This window comes from Oncorhynchus clarkii, chromosome 1 (genome assembly GCF_045791955.1).
Source record: "Oncorhynchus clarkii lewisi isolate Uvic-CL-2024 chromosome 1, UVic_Ocla_1.0, whole genome shotgun sequence".
Taxonomy (NCBI): domain Eukaryota; kingdom Metazoa; phylum Chordata; class Actinopteri; order Salmoniformes; family Salmonidae; genus Oncorhynchus; species Oncorhynchus clarkii.
Genome location: NC_092147.1, coordinates 41,147,610 through 41,169,800, shown reverse-complemented (window position 1 = coordinate 41,169,800; position 22,191 = coordinate 41,147,610). Strand labels below are relative to the sequence as shown.

At 46.3% G+C, this 22,191-nt stretch overlaps 1 pseudogene; it reads left to right on the top strand.

Moving 5' to 3' along the window:
- LOC139407109 (thromboxane-A synthase-like) overlaps positions 1-22,191 on the top strand; it is a 75,934-nt pseudogene that overhangs the window by 17,234 nt on the left and 36,509 nt on the right.

Sequence of the window (22,191 nt, the reverse complement as noted above, 5' to 3'; positions counted from 1 at the left end):
ACAAGCTATCTGATCATAACCTCGAGTTGGGCTATGAAATCTGTACTCTTGCCTACCACAGGTCCCTAAATCTCATCAAGCCCTCCCGGGTGATTGTGGAGGCCAGGTCATCTTCAATTCTGTAAATTGATTCAAACCTCTGCAGCGAGGATGTGTATGTAGTCACCATTGTCATTCTACTGTGAACCCATTGTCATATGTTTTCAATCTAAAGCAGGATAATCTTAGTGCACTCTTTCTGACTGCATTGCAGGAAGAAAGAGGACATGTCCCTAAACAAGTTCAGGCTTAGGGATTTCTTTTCAGCCAATAGCCTTTGTCTTTGAGGCTCTAGACATACAGTAGAAGTGTTTGTGTCTGAAAGCAGAACTGACCAATGGCGTCCGAGGGTGCCAGGTTCACATCTAATGATAGAGTGACAAGTATCAAACAGAAGTCAGGAGGTCCCAGTTGCTTTCATCATCCACAGCTCTGGCTGTGTCCCAAATGGCACCATATTCCCTAGTTTTTTCTGCGTCGGGAGATAGAACTACCCAAGGAGCTTTGGTTTCTGATGAAGCATGTAAGATATGTAAGGAGGTTATCTCTGGATAATCGTTTTTTAACAAACCCGTTTTGGTCCGGATGTACCAATTTGGGTAAGTACGTTTTGTAGATGTTTTTTTTTAATATCTGTGTTTATCACAAAAGCTAAATTAGTGTTGTATTTACACCCATTCCAAATGTACCTTTGTGAACGGCTGTGTTAATAATTTCAAGTAACAGTGGACCTAAGTGGTTCCAAAATTGTAAATAGACCTCAGGAGGAATACCATTACAACCAGGTGATTTGCCTTTATTTATGTTATACAGTGCTCTTTTGAGTTCATGGAGAGAGATGTGGGCTCCCATCAAGCCAGCTTCCTCAGTTGAGAGAAGAGCCGTTCTTAATTCTTTTAAAATGGACTCGATCTGGCTTAGTGTGGATTTACAATCAGAGGTGTACCATTCTTTATAGAAACGGGAGACTCTTTGGTTGAATACAATGCCGGCTGGTTTTGAGCTCATGCGAGAGAAAATTAACTCCTTCTTCAGAATGGAAAGTTGCCCACTCACATCTCATATGTTGCCTGACTATAAAAAGTTGAGCTTGATATGCTAATAAATACATACTGTGTTAATTTTGCCATGTTTAATTGTCTAGAATATCCACTGTAGTGTGTGTAGACCGCAGGCTAACTGACAAAGAACAGGTAGCTAAGCTAGAAAACTTTACCCACAAAGAATTCATGGCTAGAGTCAGAGTGAGCCAGTTAGCTCGGGTGCTTGACTGCAGTTGTGAGGTCAGAATGCTCGGATCAACCCTACTCCTCAGCCAGAGCATCCAGAGGAATGGACGATCTGACAGTGCTCTGAATTTATGAAACACCCAGAGCGCGCTCGGAGAGCACTCTGGCACTCCAGAGTGAATTTTACGAACACACCCATTGTTGACAAATAGATAATCTCAGATAGCAGAGCACAAGTCGCACACCTAGTCTTGGGTTTGTTTCCACCGAAACTGAGTTCCAACCAAGCATTCTACATTGAAAACAGGCTGCATTCAATTGAGATATCATCATATTCAAAAGGCAATGTTTTTGTATGATTTAGAATCACCATGGCAATGGGTTTAAATAAACACTGGCTCTTATCAACCAAACATTCTAATTCCAACGTTCTACCTAATTGATTGTGTGATGTGGTCATGTGTATTTTTATGATTCATAATTGCCATGGCAATGGAACAGGGTGGCTAAGAAGATTTATATGGTCTAAATTGCTATATTTGATTGTGATTCAAATAATAATAATTTATGAAACTTCTATAGTGCTTTTCATAATAGAAGACAAACAAGCAATGTATCATGACAGGTCAGGTCAACCAATAGAGGCCAGGTCTTTGAATTCTGCATCCTCTGCAGATGGAGAGGGTTGGTTCATGGAGTTTTTTTCTTCCTATATTTAACTACGCAAGTCAGTTAAGAACATATTCTTATTTTCTATGACAGCCTAGGAATAGTGGGTTAACTGCCTTGTTCAGAGGCAGAACAACAGATTTTTACCTTGTCGGCTCAGGCATTCGATCTTGCAATCTTTTGGTTACTAGTCCAACACTCTAACCACTAGGCTACTTGCCGCTTGAGTAGCTGGTCACAGGATGGTAAATGATGGTGATGGAGTCTGCTGATGATCTTGTAGAGGGCAAGTCTGGGAACCAGCCGGAGTCATATAGCCACAGGTCTACTCTTCCACTCTGTGAAGCACCCACTTAGGTGATGCCTCGGCAGCTCTGGGTGCCAGAAAGCTCACCACGCAAAGTTCAGAATAGTAGCCAGTCGTCCTCACTATGAGCCCTCTGCCTCAGCACTGTATTCCTCCATCTCCCATTCCTAACACTCTTCAAGTGACTCCTCACATGATGTTCTCAAAAGATCAGGAACTGGCAGCCTGGTGAAATAAAAAAGCTGGTACTATGTCCAGATGCATTTTCCAAACAAAAACATTAGCCAGCTAACTAGATACCTACCCAACCTAAATATAGTTTGCCTGTCAGTCAATCTGCAGATCCGTGGCTCAAAACACCAGAAATTTGCAATAAAGACTAATTGTTATCAAAAACAACCATTTTAGGTCCAAAAACAATGAAAACATTTTTTTTTGTAACAATATGTACACATTTGCATGAGCTCTCTGCCTAGGATGCTACCAAGGCACTATCAATTGTATTTTGAATTATCAATGGATAAATTCTGCCTAATACAGTATATAGAGTGAGTTTAACCAGACCTGGGTTCAAATACTATTTAGGGTATTTTAATTACTTTCAAGACATTAGATATTCTTTTTTTGAAAAGACAAGTGGTTGAGTATTTAAGTAAAAAGGAATGGGAACCCGAGGATTATTGTGTGAATAACTGCTGACTAATGGCTGTTCTTAGGCCCGACGTGAAGCAAAGGACCGGGGAAACAGCCCTCAGGAGGGTGTTATTCACGATAATTCCCGGGTTTGAGGACCTTCTTGCTTTTATAAAACGGTTGCAAACGAAATAAAAAAGATGAACAACATATGAACAACATATGAACAACATATTGTAACGACCCTGGGTTTATAAGCGCGGAGCGAGCATGCTTTTACAGCACAGTCGATAGCGCGCCGGACCTCGGGCTAGTAGGTCTAGGGTTCGAGACCTGCTCCCTGCTGTTTCATTGCAATATTTGTATTAAAACTTTATTTTAATGAGTAAATACATTTTATTTCATCCTTCCACCATACAATATAGTCCGGACAAAAGCCAGTTGTTAGTTCTGAGATTCTGAAGCTGCTAGCCAAATTGAATTCGATTGGCATGGTTGTTAGCAAAGCAGGGTGGTCATCCGTTCTAAGTAGAAAGGTTGCAGTGCAACGCTTTCTACTTCTGCTCTGCTAGCTAGCCAACTAACGCTAACATACGATCACATCAGGCAGCTGAAATGACAGTAAACTAGGTGCATTTTTTTTTGTTTTAACTTTGTTTTTATTGCCATTTATTTGCATATATCCATAATAATGATCCTGATCAATGAATTTGCCTGGCTCAGAGAAGCTGTCAATCTCACCCCGATGCCTTCATTCTCTATATGGGAAGGTGGAGATTGCAACAAAACACCTGCAACATTGTTACACAGGTACGGAGCGGCAGGCAGCAAGGTTTAGATAAACCCCAATGTTGCAAACCAAATGCTAGGCTACAATCATGGAGAAATAATGTCTAGACACTATTTTCCAGTGGAGATTAAGTTTATGAATTGCCTAGCTGGGCTGTGGGACAGCACATTCATAATCCAAATGGAACTGTTAACAGGCATTACCCAGGGAGATTGTCGTGAATAACTCCCTGCTATCAACCAATCAGCATCCAGGCATAATTATTTGAAAATACTCAAATACACCGAAAATAAGTGCTGAAAAAACAAATAATCAAATACACATGTATTGGAACTCAGGTCTGATTTTAACACCAATCCATCAGAAATGTTGTGCACCAATGACCCATAAATCTTGTGGTACTGTATGTATGCAGTACACATACAGCCCTCAGATCCAGGGGGGATACAGGAGCTTAATGACATTTTTACCTGTTTGATTTAGTGACTTTGACTCAGATGGTGTTTACTTGCCCGCTTGCTGTATGACCACACTCCTGACTCATTGTTCACTTAACAACCACTCTAGCAGTCGATGTGGATATCGTGCTGAGATGTGGATGTAATATGGAGATGTGGCACACGCTGTGTTTCTGAGTGGTGTATGGCTAGTGCGCTGTTGGTATGTGTGTGTGTGTGTGTGTGTGTGTGTGTGTGTGTGTGTGTGTGTGTGTGTGTGTGTGTGTGTGTGTGTGTGTGTGTGTGTGTGTGTGTGTGTGTGTGTGTGTGTGTGTGTGTGTGTGGTTCAGAGCCTTTACACACCATCTGCAACCAGCAGCAGGAGCAGACCCATAAAGAAGGTCTCCATGGAGGCAGAGAAACAAACACAAGTCACTGTAATCCTGTGGCCGCAAATATGTGGCTATACAAAGCCAAATATATATGGCATAAACACTCTAAACTGCCGAACAACACTTGTCCTTTCCAAATATTTTATTGTGTTAGAGCACTAATAAATTATTACCGACAGAACATTGCCAAAACACACAGATGAATAAATTATTATTTGTATTACATTGTGTCTGGAATGTTATACCGTCAATAGAAAATGCTAATAAATGAAAATGATGGATACTGTTTACACCAGTAAACACATCCCAATACCACATGAAACGTACAGTATTGTCAGCCAGAGAGCACCTACATATGTCACCCAATGCTTCATGAACATTTATGATCACTTTATGATCACTTTATGATCACCTTTTTAGCATTTATGAACAGCGGTAACAGTAAAAGATCAGTGATGTCTTGGAGCTTCAGCCACAATGCCCTGTACTCCACTGGAGTTCTGCCTCCAAGTCTTCAGTATTCTAGCATTGCTTCCTGTGTTAGTTTCAACACAGAGGACCATAGGATCTGAGGACTTAGTGATGACCATTGCCCACATACGACTGGACAGGAACACAAAAGAGGGCTAGGCATGCTGATTCCTCCATCTCCTCCTGAGATTATTTGACATTTGACATGATTATTTGACGTGTTGGAGGTGATGCTGGTTGAGAGAATGCCAAGAGTGTGCAAAGCTGTCATCAAGGCAAAGAGTGGCTACTTTGAAGAATCTCAAATATATTTTGATTTGTTTAACACTTTTTTGGTTACTACATGATTCCATATGTGTTATTTTATAGTTTTGATGTCTTCACTATTATTCTCCAATTTAGAAAATAGTAAAAATAAAGACAAACCCTTGAATGAGTAGGTGTGTCCAAACTTTTGACTGGTACTGTACATGTGCATGATCTGTATGCTGTAGTATGTACAGTACATGTACAGTTGAAGTCGGAAGTTTACATACACCTTAGCCAAATACAGTTAATATCAGTTTTTCCCAATTCCTGACATTTAATCCGAGTAAATATTCCCTGTTTTAGGTCAGCTAGGATCACCACTTTATTTTAAGAATGTGAAATGTCAGAATAATAATTTTAAAAAAAAGAGAATGATTTATTTCAGCTTTTATTTCTTTCATCACATTCCCAGGGGGTCAGAAGTTTACATACACTCAATTAGTATTTGGTAGCATTGCCTTTAAATGGTTTAATTTGGGTCAAACTTTATGGGTAGCCTTCCACAAGCTTCCCACAATAAGTTGGGTGAATTTTGGCCCATTCTTCCTGACAGAGCTGGTGTAACTGAGTCGGGTTTGTAGGCATCCTTGCTCGCACACGCTTTTTCAGTTCTGCCCACAAATTTTCTGTAGGATTGAGATCAGGGCTTTGTGATGGCCACTCCAATACCTTGACTTTGTTGTCCTTTTCAACAACTTTGGAAGTATGCTTGGGGTCATTGTCCATTTGTAAGACCCATTTGTGAACAAGCTTTAACTTCCTGGCTGATGTCTTGAGGTGTTGCTTCAATATATCCACATAATTTCCCATCCTCATGAGGCCATATATCTTGTGAAGTGCAGCAGTCCCTCCTGCAGCAAAACACCGCCACAACATGATGCTGCCACCCCTGTGCTTCACGGTTGGGATGGTGTTCTTCGGCTTGCAAGCCTCCCTCTTTTTCCTCCAAACATAACAATGGTCATAATGGCCAAACAGTTCTATTTTTGTTTCATCAGACCAGTGCACGTTTATCCATAAAGTATGATATTTGTCCCAATGTGCAGTTGCAAACAGTAGTCTGGCTATTTTTATGGTAGTTTTGGAGCAGTGGTTTCTTCCTTGCTGAGCGGCCTTTCAGGTTATGTCGCTATAGGACATGTTTTGCTGTGGATATAGATACGCTTGTACCTGTTTCCTCCAGCATCTGGTCCTTTGCTGTTGTTCTGGGATTGATTTGCACTTTTCGCATCAAAGTACGTTAATCTCTAGGAGACAGAATGCTTCTCCTTCCTGAGCGGTAGGACGGCTGCGTGGTCTCATGGTGTTTATACTTGTGTACTATTGTTTGTACAGATGAACGTGGTACCTTCAGGCATTTGGAAATTGCTCCCAAGGATGAACCAGGTCTTGAACCAGGTCTTTTCTGAAGTCTTGGCTGATTTTAAAAATGTTCCCATGATGTCAAGCAAAGAGGCACTGAGTTTGAAGGTAGGCCTTAAAATACATCCACAGTTATACCTCCAATTGACTCAAATGATGATCAGAAGCATCTAAAGCCATGACATAATTTTCTGGAATTTTCCAAGCTGTTTAAAGGCGCAGTCAACTTAGTGTATGTAAACTTCTGACCCACTGGAATTGTGATACAGTGAGTTATAAGTGAAGTAATCTGTCTGTAAACAATTGTTGGAAAAATGACTTGTGTCATGCACAAAGTAGATGATGTCCTAACCAACTTGCCAAAACTATAGTTTGTTAACAATACATTTGTGGAGTGGTTGAAAAACAAGTTTTAATGACTCCAACCGAAGTGTATGCAAACTTCCGACTTCAACTGTATATTCTTGTGTGCTTCAGATTCTCCCTCCTTTTCACTCTGTAGATGATCCGGGCTGCCACTAAGCCCATGAGTGACTGTCTGCTGATGCTGAGAAACGAGCACTGGAAGAGAGTACGCAGCATCCTCACCCCCTCCTTCAGCGCAACCAAGATGAAAGAGGCAAGACAAGATGACCCCTTTCTTCACCCCTCTCCTCCTCTCCTCTCCTCTCCTCCTCTCCTCTCTTCTTCTTTTCACCACTCTCCTCTCCTTCTTTCTTCACCCCTCTCCTCTCTTCTTCTTTTCACCACTCTCCTCTCCTTCTTTCTTCACCCCTCTCCTCTCTTCTTCTTTTCACCACTCTCCTCTCCTTCTCTCTTCACCCCTCTCCTCTCTTCTTCTTTTCACCACTCTCCTCTCTTTCTCTCTTCACCCCTCTCCTCTCCTTCTCTCTTCACCCCTCTCCTCTCCTCCTCTCTTCACCCCTCTCCTCTCTTCTTCTTTTCACCACTCTCCTCTCTTCTTCTTTTCACCACTCTCCTCCTCTCTTCACCCCTCTCCTCTCTTCTTCTTTTCACCACTCTCCTCTCCTTCTCTCTTCACCCCTCTCCTCTCCTTCTCTCTTCACCCCTCTCCTCTCCTTCTTTCTTCCCCCTCTCCTCTTCTTCTTTCTTCACCCCTCTCCTCTCCTTCTTTCTTCACCCCTCTCCTCTCCTTCTTTCTTCACTCCTCCTCTCCTCTCCTCTCCTCCTCTCTTCACCCCTCTCCTCTCTTCTTCTTTTCACCACTCCCCTCCCCTCTCCTTCTCTCTTCACCCCTCTCCTCTCCTTCTTTCTTCACCTTTCTCCTCCTCTCCTCCTCTCTTCACCCCTCTCCTCTCTTCTTCTTTTCACCCCTCTCCTCTCCTTCTTTCTTCACCCCTCTCCTCTCCTTCTCTCTTCAACCCTCTCCTCTCCTTTTCTCTTCACCACTCTCCTCTCCTTCTTTCTTCACCCCTCTCCTCTCCTTCTCTCTTCCCCCCTCTCCTCTCCTTCTTTCTTCACCTCTCTCCTCTCACACCATCTTCACCCCTCTCCTCTCCTTCATTCTTCACCCCTCTCCTCTCAAACCATCTTTACCTCTCTCCTCTCCTTCTTTCTTCACCCCTCTCCCCTCACACCATCTTCACCCCTCTCCTCTCACACCATCTTCACCCCTCTCCTTCTTTCTTGACCCCTCTCCTCTCCTTCTTTCTTCACTCCTCTCCTCTCACACCATCTTCACCCCTCTCCTTCTCCTTCTTTCTTCACCCCTCTCCTCTCACACCATCTTCACCCCTCTCCTCCCCTTCTTTCTTCACCCCTCTCCTCTCACACCATCTTCACCCTTCTCCTCTCCTTATTTCTTCACCCCTCTCCTCTCACACCATCTTCACCCCTCTCCTCTCCTTCTTTCTTCACCCCTCTCCTTTCACACCATCTTCACCCCTCTCCTCTCCTTCTTTCTTCACCCCTCTCCTCTCCTTCTTTCTTCACCCCTCTCCTCTCACACCATCTTCACCCTCTCCTCTCCTTCTTTCTTCACCCCTCTCCTCTCACACCATCTTCACCCAGCTCCTCTCCCCCTCTTCAATCTGCTGTTTGCATGGAACCAATACACATTTACTATGTAAATTACAGGCACATGTATTACTACCTCTATATATACACACAATTACGAGCTGCAGGTAGCCTAGTGGTTCGAGCGTTGTGCAAGTAACCGGAAGGTTGCTGGATAGAATCCCCGAGCTGACATGGTAAAAATCTGTCGATCTACCCCTGAGCAAGGCAGTTAACCCACTGTTCCCCGGGTGCTGTGGATGTCGATTACGACAGCCCCCCGCACCTCTCTGATTCAGAGGGGTTGGGTTAAATGCGGGAAGACACATTTCAGTTGAATGCATTCAGTTGGACAACTGACTAGGTATCCCCTTTTCCCTCCCCCTCTGTTATATTTACATGGAACCCATACACCACATATTACTACCTCTATACATACACACAATCACTCCCCACTCTGTTCTATCTACATGGAACCATACATATTCATAAACATCTATACAGCCATGCAGATTTCTACTGCATCAGGCCTTCTAGGCAAGCTATCTTATCTCATCTTTTCATTTTTGTGGATTAACCAGAATCATTATCTTAATAGAAGTTGTCTCCATTTAGAGCCTGCCCAGCCCAACGATTGAAAATACGTTGTTGGTGTACAAATGTTCAAGAGAATCAGGGGACTTAAGGAATAGCACGGGAGATTGACGCCCGCAATTTAGTCGGAAAATGATAGCTCGTCTCCATTGAAGGCTTTCAAGCATTACATCTAATTAACGTCTGATAAACCAATGTGGTCTGGGTATCACTTTCACTTTCCCTCTCTCCATCCCTCCCCCTCTCCCCATCTCCCCCTCTGTGCCTCTCCCCCTCTCTCTCGCTGACTTCTGTGTATGGCCTGACATTATAATAGTGTCATTAGAACAAACAGTGGTTCTTCTACCTTATAGTGTGGAACATAATTACCGGGGCCTGTTGGAACAGCATGTTTTATGTGATTGTTGAGTCCCCTCTACACTGATTGAGAGAGATTGGTGAGCCAGCCAGCCAGCCAGCCAGCCAGCCAGCCAGCTAGCCAGCCAGCCAGCCAGCCAGCCAGCCAGCCAGCCTGCCAGCCTTCCTGCCTGCCTGCCTGCCTGCCTGCCTGTGACACCAGAGGCAGCAGCCATGAACAGACGTCAGGAGCTACTATTGAAATGATCCAACAGCTCTCAGAGTATTGCAAAGACCAACCAAACCAAAGACCCTTTGTTCTCCAAGTAGCGTGTGTGTGCGTGTGTGCGTGTGTACATCACACAGTTTCTCAGAACTATCAATATAAAAGAAAGAGAAAGCACCTCCTGTGCTGTATGTGCATAAAGGTCATTGGTACATTGTGTGCCTGTAACTGACCGAGTGCAGGATCACACTGGATGACAAATAAGGCCAAGGCATAATGTAAAATAAACACACTAGAAGTGGAACAGTAGGCATGTAATTATCGTGTAGTAGGGTAGAGGTGGGTGGTCATTTAGCTGGACCGTTAATTGTGATTAGGGCTGTGATGGTATGTTTCCACGGCAACCACCAGCGGCAGGTCACTAAGGAAACCGCACACACTCATCTTTCACGCTCCAGATACAGCTGGGTACACTCGCCTGAAAACAAACTGTTTGTGGATAACCACTAAGGATAAAGTGTTTCAGGCTGAAAGTCAGCTATGACTGGTTTTGTGTTTACACATTGTCCCACGCAGGTAGCTTTCGTAAACGCTGAGTAATTCCTGCTGTAATTGACCGTTTGGATTTTATTTGTTACTTGCAATCAGTCCCTCAATTCGAGCGTGTGCTCTGTGTGACTGACACTCAGTGTGTTTGTGTACACGTGGACTTTCTCTCACTTTCTCTGAGTGTGTGTGATTCATATTCTGTCAAAATAGTTCATAAAAGAAACAGGCTGGGAACTCAGTTAAGAACATCATGGAGAGGCAGACAGGAAGAGCAAATGACTAGTTATTGCTTTCTGCGTTTGTATTTCGGAATCACACAATTCTCAATCAGTCAACATGTTTGTCTGACTCTGATGTTATGAAGCAAGGTTGGGTGTGTATAGTGTAGTAATAGCGCTGTGTTCTGAGCAGGGTTGTGTTCGCAACGTACGTAATTCCCTCATACACACAAACACATGTCCAGTTAATGAGTGGAGAGGAGACATGCTAATTATTGCCCCCCCCCCCCCCACACACACACACACACACACACACACACACACACACGCACGCACATACACACAGTCCTGCTCCAGAATTTACCATGGGAGAGTGAGACTGGCGGGAATATGAATCATTTACGAGAGCATAAACCATAAACCACCGACTTTACGATCGGCACCAAACAAAGGCTCGGACAACTGGCGCTCCGAATTCAGTCACATTACCCAGATATGTTTTTAGCGATGTCTGTTTTAGTTTACTGCTGTTTACAATCATAGTGCTCCAGTCTGTTTGCTGAGTGGACAGAACAGATGGAGAGAGAGGGAAAGCACACTGAGAGAAAGTGGTGGTGTGGATCAATATCTATCTGCTTCTGTCTGGAGAGGGACAGATATGCTGTGGCAGGATACACTGTTGAGGCTCGCTCTGTGATAAGAGGAAGCTGTTGGGTCTGTCTGTCTATCTATCCGTCTCTCTCTCTCTCTCCTTTTTCTTGTGTGCATGTGTCTGTGTCTGTTTGTTAGTGTGTGTGTGTGTGTGTGTGTCTGTGTCTGTTTATTCATGTGTGTGTGTGTGTCTGTGTCTGTTTGTTCGTGTGTGCCTGTGTGTGTGTCTGTGTCTGTTTGTGTGTGTGTGTGGTGTGTGCGTGTGTGTGTGTGTGTGTGTGTGTGTGTGTGTGTGTGTGTGTGTGTGTGTGTGTGTGTGTGTGAGTGTGTGTGTGTGGGTGTGTGTGTGTGTGTGTGTGTGTGTGTGCTTTTCCACGCGCTGTAGTCTGGCTATGTTTGACTGACCAGTAGCCCCTGCCTATCCTCTCAGCTGGCAGAGCCTTGGGATATAGATTTTCATTTGAGCCACCCTGCCCCTGTAGAGGGGGAGGATACTGCTCCTGTCATAACCTATCAGGCTGCTCGTGCTTCTTCATCTGTCCTCCCTCTTTCAGCTCCAGACCCCAGTACCCTCTCCTCAGACTGACCAGCCTTAGGCCTCATCTTATGTTGGCATATACACTCAGTGGCAGGTTTATTAGGTATGCTGTTCATGAAAATGGTTGAGTCACGTGGTCGTGGCTTGCTATATGATGCAGGCAGACAGGCATCGAGGCATTCAGTTACTGTTTGATTGAACGTTAGAATTGGCAAAACGAGTGACCTAAGCAACTTTGAGCGTGGTATGATCGTCGGTGCCAGGCTCACCGGTTCCGGTATCTCAGAAACATCCGGCCTCCTAGGTTTTTCACACACGACAGTGTCTAAGGTTTATTGAGAATGGTGCGACAAATCAAAAACATCCAGTCAGCGGCAGTCTTAGGGGCGAGCACAGCTCATTGATGAGAGGTCAAAGGAGAAGGGCAAGAATCGTGCAAGCTAACAGGCAGGTCACAAACAGACAAATAATGCCGCAGTACAACAGTGGTGTGCAGAACGGTATCTCGGAATGCACAACTCATCGGTCCTTGTCACAGATGGGCTATTGCAGCAGACGACCACACTGGGTTCCACTCCTATCAGCTAAAAACAAGAAGAAGCGGCAACGTTCGAGTAACGTTTCCACGCCCCAAAGAATTCAGGCTGTTTTGGAGACAAAGGTTCCTACATGCTACTAGATGGGTGTACTTAATAAGCCCCAGTCTTAGCCCCATTCCCATTCCCCAGCCAGTCTATGATGATAAGACTGGGGCTAACACTAGTCTAAGTCTAAATTTGTGACAAGGGCAGTGGCAAGTCACAACCATAGACTTAGACTAGTGTTAGCCCCAGTCTCTAGCCTTATCATCATAGAATGGTCAATTTTACTTTATTTTTACATGGAAGCTTATAGAAGCTTATACTGGTCTTAGCCCCCTCTAAAGCCTAATCATTAGACTGGTCTTATTAGCAGTCACAACCTTATCCTGTGACTAGGGTTAGCCCTGTCCCCCGCATCCAACCTCAGCCTTATCCTAATCCTTATGAATTGTAGTTTATTGTAACGTTATATTAACTTACAGTGTAGACTATGCTCAGTATTATCACGTTGATGCCAATGACAGTAGTCCAGCATGTCACAGTCGTGTAACAGCTTCGGTCACAGCTCATTGTACCCATAATGCTACAGCATGTTTATCCATTAGCATCTCCTCTCGTGTAAGGATCTCATTTCCCATTTGATCCCAGCGTGTATTGATCGCTGGGGAGGAGATGAAGAGATGGCGAGGGTAGATAGGGGAGATGTGTAAACGTTGTCTAGATTTCTCCGCGTCTCTCTCTCTCTCTCTCTGTGCCCTCACTCCTGCTCCTCCTCATCCCCAAATCTTCCGTCAGAGCTTAGTGGCTCCTCGGATTCCTCCGGCCCTGTTTGGCCGTTCCTCTGAGGACTGTGTGCGTGTGCTGTCTGAGGGGGATAGAAAGATAGTGCTAATGGCTGCTGCTCCCTGATCACAGGTCCATTGTGGGGAGACGGAGCAGAGAGACCGACCTAGGGTAGAGCCTCTCTCTCTCTCTCTCTCTCTCTCTCTCTCTCTGCTGTACTGACTGTAGAGAAGGGAAAGGTGAAAGCGAGCCAGATATGAAGAGAGAGAGGGAGACGGCACAGCCCAGAATATTCTGGACCCCTGACACTCAGCAGTGAGACCTGAGGTTCAGAGGGTGTTTCAGCATTTTTTCTCATGTTCCTTCGGCAAATATTCCATGCCATTGGACATAGCTGTCCTTCCTCTCTGTTTTCCAATATGTGTTAGTGTCCTCATTTTCTTTGATAAGAAGAGACTAGGGAGTTGACCTGAGGATTTGTTGTTTTTGATATTTTTACATTTGAGACATGTTGCTACTGCAGTATAACTCTGTCTGCCCTGGAGAAGTTATGGTCGAGAGTATTCTTGAGATCTGCCTCTCTCAGTCCCGCATTGTAACACAGCAATCACCATGCTCAGAAGAGCTCTTCCCTTAATGAATAAATGAATTAATTAGATATCTGTTTGATCCATCATCATCAGGGTTCTTTTCCCCTTAGTAATGACCTCTGTAATGGCAATGACTTTAATGGGATTTTAATTGATTCAGGTCCTCTCTTTGCCTCAGGGTGTCCTCACACACACACACAAACACATACACTTTTCTGAGAGGGGCTGGAGGTGAGGAGGAGAGGAGTGGGCACCACACACACGGCAGCAGTGTCTCCTCCTGTACTGTACTTATGACCAGGACTGATTCACGCAGGTGGGACCCTGATTCCTCCTCGCACATTTGTCAGATGAGTCTGGGTTTAAAGTGATTTTTTTTGCACAGGAAAATATGAAAAGGGGATCATTTGTTGAATCTATATTCATATGGTATTTTGCAGCGAATTTTGGGGGGGTGGCCCCCGACAGAGACTTGATCCGGGTTCCAAATGACTGTCAACCCAAGACCTTAGTCGTTACTCTAAGATGTCCAAACGTCTTCACATGGTCCCTAGGTCTTAAGTTAATGTTATGTTAGATGAGTATATGTTTCTGTCTCGGTGCAGATGGGTCCTCTGATCAACATGACCACGGACACCCTGCTCACCAACCTGCTTGGACATGTCCAGTCTGCAGAGAGCTTTGACATTCACAGGTATTGTAACTACAGTAACCTTCCCTCTCATGGGGTTCATTATAAGGATCGTTCATTCATTAGGCTATACAATTGTTATCGTGTATTTTTCCAAACAAACACATTGGGAAATCCAATTCAAACGTCTACAACCAACGGTGAAACCAGATGTTTATAATGTATTATCATTGTATAAGGTCTATATAATATCCTCCACATACCGTATTGTGTTGACTGGGTTGGTTCTCTCTCCTCAGGTGTTTTGGCTGTTTCACCATGGACGTGATAGCTAGCGTGGCCTTTGGCACCCAGGTGGACTCTCAGAAGGACCCAGATGACCCATTTGTTCACCACGCCTGGAAATTCTTCTCTTTCTCCTTCTTCAGACCCATCATGTTCGTCTTCAGTGAGTACTGTGGAGCCCTGCCTTAATCCAACTAACTCATCATAGGCTTAGAAATACTGTCTAGAAAACAACTGTACTACTAGCAACAATTATCAAAATGAAACAGAGAAAGATTTTAAAACAACAATGTTATGTTTTTAATGTAATCATTATCACACTATTTCTCACAATTTACAATGTTGGACATAATATACAGTATATATTACAAGGGGCATGTCCACTTAACATATACTGTATTGCATTCCCTAGATGCTGCCGTAAGTGGACTGACACAGATGGTATTTTGTTGGTTCTTCTCTTGCTGTCTACAGTTGCTTTCCCATTCCTGGCTCCACTGGCCCGGGTCATCCCCAACAAGAGGAGGGATGAGATGATCAACTTCTTCATCAACTGTATCCAGAAGATCATCAGACAGAGAGATGAGCAGCCTGTTGAAGAGGTACAGTGTGTTACTGAGCTGTAAAAACTTCTGCTCCTTAAAAGATGGGAATGGTATGAAGGACTCTTTTTGTCTCTCTTCCTTTCTCTTCTCTGTTCTTGATCTTTGAATGCGTGTGTGTGTGCATGCGCGTGTGCTCTCATGTTTATTTCACCTTTATTTAGACAGGTAAGTCAGTTAAGAACAAATTCTTATTTACAATGATGACCTGTGAAACACATCAATAACCAACACATCCATAAACAACACATTAATTAACAACAATTGTGTGTGTGTGCTCCCGTGTGTGTGTGTGTGTGTGCTCCCGTGTGTGTGTGTGTGTGTGTGTGTGTGTGTGTAGCGGCGGCGAGACTTCCTGCTGCTGATGCTGGACACGCGCAGCACCAAGGAATGTGTCTCTCTTGAACACTTTGATGTGGTGAACCATGCTGATGAACTGGCCCACACACACCACTCCGGGGAACAAGGAAATGGTGGCACCGGCAGCCACGAGTCGCCCAACAGGCGCTCGGTCCAGACCCAGAAGAGGATGATGTCGGAGGATGAGATAGTGGGCCAGGCGTTTGTGTTCTTCCTGGCGGGTTACGAGACCAGTAGCAACACGCTGGTCTTCACCTGCTACCTCCTGGCTCTACACCCAGAGTGTCAGACTGCAGGCTGAGGCGGATGACTTCTTCACCAGATATGTGAGTATGGGCCTTCCTGTATGCCCCTTACGTTCACAATCACCTCCGTTTTGTCGCCACAGTATGTGTGCCATGATGGATTATTGAAACTACTAAAATCTTAACCAGATTATGTAAACGGTCCTACACTGATTAGACCTAATCTATGGATTTCACATGAATGGGAATAATGATATGGATCTGTTGGTCACAGATACACCCCCCCCCCCCCAAAAAAAAGGTAGGGACGTGGATCAGAAAACCACCATTTTCCTCATGCAGCATGACACACCTCCTTTGCATAGAGTTGATCAGGCTGTTGATTATGGCATGTGGAAAATTGTCCCAATCCTCTTCGATGGCTGTGCGAAGTTGCTTTATATTGGCAGGAACTGGAACACGCTGTTGTATACATGACAATCCAGAGCATCCCAAACATGCTCAATAATGGGTGACATGCAGACCATGGAAGAACTGGGACATTTTCAGCTTCCAGGATGTTGTACAGATCCTTGCGACATGGGGCCGTGCATTGCAGTGGTTGCTCAACTAAAGGTTTTGAGATTACTGTATGCTGCGGGATTCATTTATGGTTTAGTACGGTACCCTGCATCACTGCTCCAGACCAGCGCAATGGGGACTTAGAGCACTGATTATGTTTACTGGAAAATAACTTTCAAAATGAATGGAAGAGGCAAGTGGAAGGGGGAAAGACGGCATTCAGAGGTCAAGACAGCACTGCTCTGAGACAAGCTGTCATGTTGTGTCTTGTCTCTGTCCTTTCCCTTCACCCTGTCTCCCTCTGCTGGTCGTTGTTAGGTTACCTTTTCTCCCCCGCTTTCTCCCAGCTGTTCCTTGTCTCCTCTAACTACCCATTCACCCCGTTTCCCACCTGTTCCCTTTTTCCCTCTGATTAGGTCCCTATATCTCTCTCTGTTTCTGTTCCTGTCCTTGTCGGATTCTTGTTTGTGTTTCATGCCTGAGCCAGACTATCGTCATGTTTGCTGTAACCTTGTCCTGTCCTGTCGGAATCTGCCGGTCTATCTGAGCCTACCTATGTTTGGTTATTAAAGAAGCTCTGTTTAAGTTAGTTCGCTTTTGGGTCCTCATTCACTCACCATAACAGAAGAATCCGACCAAGAATGGACCCAGCGACTTCGGATCCTCTCCACTCAGCCGTCGGGATCCAGGGAGCGATGCTAGGCAGACACGAGCAGGAAGTGTCTGCTGCTCGACATGCCGTTGAGACCCTGGCCACCCAAGTCTCCAACCTCACAGAACAGGTTCACCATCTCCGCCTCGATCCACCGGCCACTTCCAGGGCTTTCGAATCTCCGGAGCCCAGAATCAATAACCCGCCGTGTTACTCTGGGGAGCCCACTGAATGCCGCTCGTTCCTCACCCAGTGTGATATTGTGTTTTCTCTCCAGCCCAACACTTACTCCAGGAGCACTGCTCGTGTCGCCTACGTCATATCTCTCCTTATTGGACGGGCTCGTGAGTGGGGCACGGCAATCTGGGAGGCAAGGGCTGAGTGTACTAACCAGTATCAGGACTTTAAGGAGGAGATGATACGGGTTTTTGATCGATCTGTTTTTGGGGAGGAGGCTTCCAGGGCCCTGTCTTCCCTATGTCAAGGTAATCGATCCATAACAGACTACTCTATTGAGTTTCGCACTCTTGCTGCCTCCAGTGGCTGGAACGAGCCGGCTTTGCTCGCTCGTTTTCTGGAGGGTCTCCGCGCAGAGGTAAAGGATGAGATTCTCTCCCGGGAGGTCCCTTCCAGCGTGGATTCCCTGATTGAACTCGCTATTCGCATTGAGCGACGGGTTGATCTGCGTCACCGAGCTCGTGGAAAGGAGCTCGCGTTCTCCGTTGTCCCCCTCTCCGCATCACTACCATCTTCCTCTGCCGGCTCGGGAGCTGAGCCTATGCAGCTGGGAGGTATCCGCATCTCGACTAAGGAGAGGGAACGGAGAATCACCAACCGCCTCTGTCTCTATTGCGGTTCTGCTGGTCATTTTGTCACTTCATGTCCAGTAAAAGCCAGAGCTCATCAGTAAGCGGAGGGCTACTGGTGAGCGCTACTACTCCTGTCTCTCCTTCAAGATCCTGCACTACCTTGTCGGTCCATCTACGCTGGACCGGTTCGTCAGCTTCCTGCAGTGCCTTAATAGACTCTGGGGCGGAGGGCTGTTTTATGGACGAGACCTGGGCTCGGGAACATGACATTCCTCTCAGACAGTTAAGGGAGTCCACGGCCTTGTTCGCCCTGGATGGTAGTCCTCTCCCCAGGATTCAGCGTGAGACGCTACCTTTAACCCTCACTGTTTCTGGTAATCATAGCGAAACCATTTCTTTTTTGATTTTTCGTTCACCTTTTACACCTGTTGTTTTGGGCCATCCCTGGCTAGTTTGTCATAATCCTTCCATTAATTGGTCTAGTAATTCTATCCTCTCCTGGAACGTCTCTTGTCATGTGAAATGTTTAATGTCTGCTATCCCTCCTGTTTCCTCTGTCTCTTCTTCACAGGAGGAGCCTGGTGATTTGACAGGGGTGCCGGAGGAATATCACGATCTGCGCACGGTGTTCAGTCGGTCCAGGGCCACCTCTCTTCCTCCACACCGGTCGTATGATTGTAGTATTGATCTCCTTCCGGGAACCACTCCCCCCCGGGGTAGACTATACTCTCTGTCGGCTCCCGAACGTAAGGCTCTCGAGGATTATTTGTCTGTAGCTCTTGACGCCGGTACCATAGTCCCCTCCTCCTCTCCCGCCGGAGCGGGGTTTTTTTTTGTCAAGAAGAAGGACGGGTCTCTGCGCCCCTGCATAGATTATCGAGGGCTGAATGACATAACAGTTAAGAATCGTTATCCGCTTCCTCTTATGTCTTCAGCCTTCGAGATCCTGCAGGGAGCCAGGTTTTTCACTAAGTTGGACCTTCGTAACGCTTACCATCTCGTGCGCATCAGGGAGGGGGACGAGTGGAAGACGGCGTTTAACACTCCGTTAGGGCACTTTGAATACCGGGTTCTTCCTTTCGGCCTCGCTAACGCTCCAGCTGTCTTTCAGGCATTAGTCAATGATGTCCTGAGAGACATGCTGAACATCTTTGTTTTCGTTTACCTTGACGATATCCTGATTTTTTCACCGTCACTCCAGATTCATGTTCAGCACGTTCGACGTGTCCTCCAGCGCCTTTTAGAGAATTGTCTTTTTGTGAAGGCTGAGAAGTGCACTTTTCATGCCTCCTCCGTCACATTTCTCGGTTCTGTTATTTCCGCTGAAGGCATTAAGATGGATCCCGCTAAAGTCCAAGCTGTCATTGATTGGCCCGTCCCTAAGTCACGCGTCGAGCTGCAGCGCTTTCTCGGCTTCGCGAACTTCTATCGTCGTTTCATCCGTAATTTCGGTCAGGTGGCCGCTCCTCTCACAGCCCTTACTTCTGTCAAGACGTGCTTTAAGTGGTCCGTTTCCGCCCAGGGAGCTTTTGATCTCCTCAAGAATCGTTTTACATCCGCTCCTATCCTTGTTACACCTGACGTCTCTAGACAGTTCGTTGTCGAGGTTGACGCGTCAGAGGTGGGCGTGGGAGCCATTCTTTCTCAGCGCTCCCTCTCTGACGACAAGGTCCACCCATGCGCGTATTTTTCTCATCGCCTGTCGCCGTCGGAACGTAACTATGATGTGGGTAACCGCGAACTGCTCGCCATCCGGTTAGCCCTAGGCGAATGGCGACAGTGGTTGGAGGGGGCGACCGTTCCTTTTGTCGTTTGGACTGACCATAGGAACCTTGAGTACATCCGTTCTGCCAAACGACTTAATGCGCGTCAGGCGCGTTGGGCGCTGTTTTTCGCTCGTTTCGAGTTCGTGATTTCTTATCGTCCGGGCTCTAAGAACACCAAGCCTGATGCTTTGTCTCGTCTCTTCAGTTCTTCAGTAGCCTCCACTGACCCCGAGGGGATTCTCCCTGAGGGGCGTGTTGTCGGGTTGACTGTCTGGGGAATTGAGAGGCAGGTAAAACAAGCGCTCACTCACACTCCGTCGCCGCGCGCTTGTCCTAGGAACCTTCTTTTCGTTCCCGTTCCTACTCGTCTGGCCGTTCTTCAGTGGGCTCACTCTGCCAAGTTAGCCGGCCACCCTGGCGTTCGGGGTACGCTTGCTTCCATTCGCCAGCGTTTTTGGTGGCCCACCCGGGAGCATGACACGCGTCGTTTCGTGGCTGCTTGTTCGGTCTGCGCGCAGACTAAGTCCGGTAACTCTCCTCCTGCCGGCCGTCTCAGGCCGCTTCCTATCCCCTCTCGACCGTGGTCTCACATCGCCTTAGATTTTGTCACCGGACTGCCTTCGTCAGCGGGGAAGACTGTTATTCTTACGGTTGTCGATAGGTTCTCTAAGGCGGCTCATTTCATTCCCCTTGCTAAGCTTCCTTCTGCTAAAGAGACGGCACAAATCATCATCGAGAATGTTTTCAGAATTCATGGCCTTCCGTCAGACGTCGTTTCGGACAGAGGTCCGCAATTCACGTCTCAATTTTGGAGGGAGTTTTGCCGTTTGATTGGGGCTTCCGTCAGTCTCTCTTCCGGCTTTCACCCCCAGTCTAACGGTCAAGCAGAACGGGCCAATCAGACTATTGGTCGCATCTTACGCAGTCTTTCTTTTCGCAACCCTGCGTCTTGGTCAGAACAGCTCCCCTGGGCAGAATACGCCCACAACTCGCTTCCTTCGTCTGCGACCGGGCTATCTCCTTTTCAGAGTAGCCTCGGGTACCAGCCTCCGCTGTTCTCATCTCAGTTCGCCGAGTCCAGCGTCCCCTCCGCTCAGGCTTTTGTCCAACGTTGCGAGCGCACCTGGAAGAGGGTCAGGTCTGCACTTTGCCGTTATAGGGCGCAGACTGTGAGGGCTGCTAATAAGCGTAGAACTAAGAGTCCTAGATATTGTCGCGGTCAGAGAGTTTGGCTCTCCACTCAGAACCTTCCCCTTAAGACGGCTTCTCGCAAGTTGACCCCGCGGTTCATTGGTCCGTTCCGTATTTCTCGGGTCATTAATCCTGTCGCAGTTCGACTTCTTCTTCCGCGATACCTTCGTCGCGTCCACCCGGTCTTCCATGTCTCCTGTATTAAGCCCGTTCTTCGCGCCCCCGCTCGTCTTCCCCCCCCCCCCCCCCCATCCTTGTCGAGGGCGCACCCATCTACAGGGTCCGCAGGATTTTGGACATGCGTCCTCGGGGCCGTGGTCACCAGTACCTTGTCGATTGGGAGGGGTACGGTCCTGAGGAGAGGAGTTGGGTTCCCTCTCGGGACGTGCTGGACCGTGCGCTGATCGAGGATTTCCTCCGTTGCCGCCAGGTTTCCTCCTCGAGTGCGCCAGGAGGCGCTCGGTGAGTGGGGGGGTACTGTCATGTTGTGTCTTGTCTCTGTCCTTTCCCTTCACCCTGTCTCCCTCTGCTGGTCGTTGTTAGGTTACCTTTTCTCCCCCGCTTTCTCCCAGCTGTTCCTTGTCTCCTCTAACTACCCATTCACCCCGTTTCCCACCTGTTCCCTTTTTCCCTCTGATTAGGTCCCTATATCTCTCTCTGTTTCTGTTCCTGTCCTTGTCGGATTCTTGTTTGTGTTTCATGCCTGAGCCAGACTATCGTCATGTTTGCTGTAACCTTGTCCTGTCCTGTCGGAATCTGCCGGTCTATCTGAGCCTACCTATGTTTGGTTATTAAAGAAGCTCTGTTTAAGTTAGTTCGCTTTTGGGTCCTCATTCACTCACCATAACACAAGCATGCGGACTGGTCTTGATAAGTAATGTTATATTCACTGAATCTCCTTTTGGGTATTGGCTAGACTACAATTAGGGTGTTGACATTTTAGGGTTATTTTCCTCTTACTGTAGTACTGTAGCCTACTCCTGACTGGTCACGTTGTACAGCGCCATTATGGGCTATTAACAGGACAATAGACTCTTGCCAAGAAGGAGGGTAAGGGGAGAATTGTGTCGTCAAATGTATTTCTTAGTTAGGTTGGCTGTATCACAACCGGCCATGATTGGGAGGCCCATTGGGCGGCGCACAATTGGCCCAACGTAGTCCAGGTTTCATTGTAAATAACAATTTGTTCTTAACTGACATGTCTAGTTTAATAAAGGTCACATTGTACAGCTCCATATTTTCCCAAAAGAAACCCTGAGGGTTTAGTTTTTTCGTTTTTCTTGGAATAGAAACACCATAATATTAATTACTATGTTCTTACAAAAAAAGGTTTTAAATTCTGTAGTACAGCCAATAACTTTCATTTATT